The following is a 2,752-nucleotide window of genomic DNA, read 5'->3' as shown; positions in this document are numbered from 1 at the left end:
AGAGAGAGAGAGAGAGAGAGAGAGAGAGAGAGAGGTAGGTGGGGGCGAAAACTACGTTCAACTCCTACAAACTATTATTACAGAGAGAGCCGAGCGGTGGGTGTTATCATTGTTGTAAAAATTCCTTTTCTTGTCAATGCTGATTCAGTGTATAGCACCCTCCCCCTCCTCGCAAACGTGACCCGCTGCCAATATCCCTCCCCACGCCAGAACATCTTAAAAGAATTAAGCTGCTCATGTTTCCGCTAACGACTACAGCCTCTTGCTTCTCATTTCCATAAAATGGGCATCGTGAAGGAAAGATACGACTCCCCAAGAGGGTGAGGGGGTGGCTGGAATGTCCTTGTGTATAGTGGCAGATCCACAGCAGATCCACACAGTGTTGTTATACGGGCTTCACGGAACTTATTGTTTTGACTCTCTGCACCGGCGTCCTGGTGGTGGTGTTGCGGTTTGGCGTCTCGCCGTCGCACACCGAAGGCCTGAGTTCGATTACCGAGTGCGGAGATTTTCTTTTTCGTGTACCGCTGTCTTTTAGTTGGGATGTTGTATTCCTTTTAGCCAAAGTTAGGCCTGACAACCCAACTTACTAATTTATCTAAATTATATTGATTGGGCCAAAAAATGTCAACATTAAATAAAGAAAAAAGACTATTTCCTTCCAACTACAATTATTAATTCATTTCCCTGCGAAAAGGTCTATAACTTTTACCTAGCGAAACCCTACCATTGGCCATACTCACAGAGCCATTCCCAAACAGAAAAGAGGGAGGGAAGGGAGAAAGGAAGAGAGAAAGAGAGAGAGAGAGAGAGAGAGAGAGAAAGAGAGAGAGAGAGAGAGAGAGAGAGAGACTGAGTGAGAGTCGGGGGAGGAGGGTTGAGTGTGTGAGTGTGTGCGAGCGCGTGGGTGTGTGTGTGTTTGTGTGTGTTTGTGTGTGTGTGTGTGTGTATGTGTGTGTGCATGTGTGTGTGTGTCCTCTTAAACCTCAGCGCTCAATGAGGTCTACAGAGGTGCGTTTTATTGACTTAAAAGCTCGGTCTTCAAAGGCTGGATACGCCTCATCTCTTGTGTCACGAGAAAACAATGACCCAATCACTTATTGATATTCGATGCCTTCACCGGGGGCTTGTATAAACCTTCTTTCTCCTTCTTTCTCTCTCTCTCTCTCTCTCTCTCTCTCTCTCTCTCTCTCTCTCTCTCTCTCTCTCTCTCTCTCTCTCGCCGTTTCTCCACCTTTCTATGTGTCTATCTCAATCTCTGTCTCTCTCTTTCTCTCTATCTTTTCGTTTCTGTATTTCTTCTTAACTCTTTCCTTCACTATCTTTTTTCTTTCTTTCTTTCCTTCTCTCTCTCTCTCTCTCTCTCTCTCTCTCTCTCTTTCTTTCTCCTTTCCTCTAGCCCTTTCTGTCTTTCTTTCTCGTGCATTCTCTTTCTATGTTCTCTCTCTCTCTCTCTCTCTCTCTCTCTCTCTCTCTCTCTCTCTCTCTCTCTCTCTCTGTGTGTGTGTGTGTGTGTGTGTGTGTGTGTGTGTGTGTGTGTGTGTGTGTGTGTGTCTATCTCTCTCTCTTACTCTTTCCCTCTCTACTTCATTTTATCGCCCAACGGCCCTATTGGAGAAAGCTGAAGAACAAAGAAGCAAAAAGGTTAAGGTGGGTGAGTTCTCAATTTAAATGCGTCTTAGATTAGAAACCATGAGTCATATACAACATGCAATACGTTTGTGCTATAATGAGGTGCCAAACAAAAATCAATGATCTTTCCGAACACCCGATACCTTGGGCAGGCTGTATGTAGTTGGAAGTCCCACCAACAGGCATAAAACTTCCCGTCTAATGAAGTGCAACCCATACGCCACAACATCCCTGGAGTTTAAAAAAGCAGGGGGGGGGGCGCATAATTTTTTTAATGTTTACACTACATTATACAGACATGTATGATAATAATGGTACGGTCTGGGCGGAAATAAACATCTGAAAGCCTTGTCCTCGAAATGACCTCGCTGTACTCAGTGTGAAGCCTAATACATTAATGGTTGGAAAGGACTTTCAGGTTTCTTTGCGGACAATACCTTCTTTCCTCATTGAAACGTGACTCCGTCCGTTGTAGTAGAGTTCATTGGGGGCTCTCGTGGCCTAGAGGTAAGGTGTTGGCCTCTCATTCAAAGGTCCCGGGTTCGATTCCGGGTAGCGACCAAAAAATTTTCTGCTCTAAAATTGTCTCCTTTCACATCCTTTCCTGATCTCTAACAATGTTCTGTCTTCTGCTTTCATTTCCACTTTCTGCCCCCACCCCCTCACCTCCTTTGCCCCCTCCTGTGGGCTCCTGACTCTTTCTGCAGCCTTTCTACTGCTACTCCTTGGCTCCTCCTAACTGCTGTCTTTCTGCCACACCCCTGATCTTCTGGTAGGAAAGATCTACATCTAGCCTTCTCGGACAAGGGCGAAAAATCTCGGAGGGCCCGTGTGCAAGTTGCGCACGTTAAAGATCCCTTGGTGGTCTAAAATCGATAAGAGTAGGCTTCGGCCGCCACCCGGGCAAAATTCAAAATTTCCTACCAACGAAAAAGTATTAAGTGTGTCCCGCGCGCTCATATGACCTTATGCAGTTGCGAGCGCCGTAAAACCCTATACTAAACAAACAAACAAGAGTTCATTGGCCCTGTCCTTCGGCGGGGCATGGTGGAGTACAGTGTCAACAGCCTTTTCGGTGCAGTAAGGTCTTCAAGAGCAAAAATTCAACTTCCGTATCAAA

The sequence above is a fragment of the Aplysia californica genome, unplaced genomic scaffold, assembly GCF_000002075.1.
Source record: "Aplysia californica isolate F4 #8 unplaced genomic scaffold, AplCal3.0 scaffold00034, whole genome shotgun sequence".
Lineage (NCBI taxonomy): Eukaryota > Metazoa > Mollusca > Gastropoda > Aplysiida > Aplysiidae > Aplysia > Aplysia californica.
Note: the sequence above shows the minus strand (reverse complement) of the source record.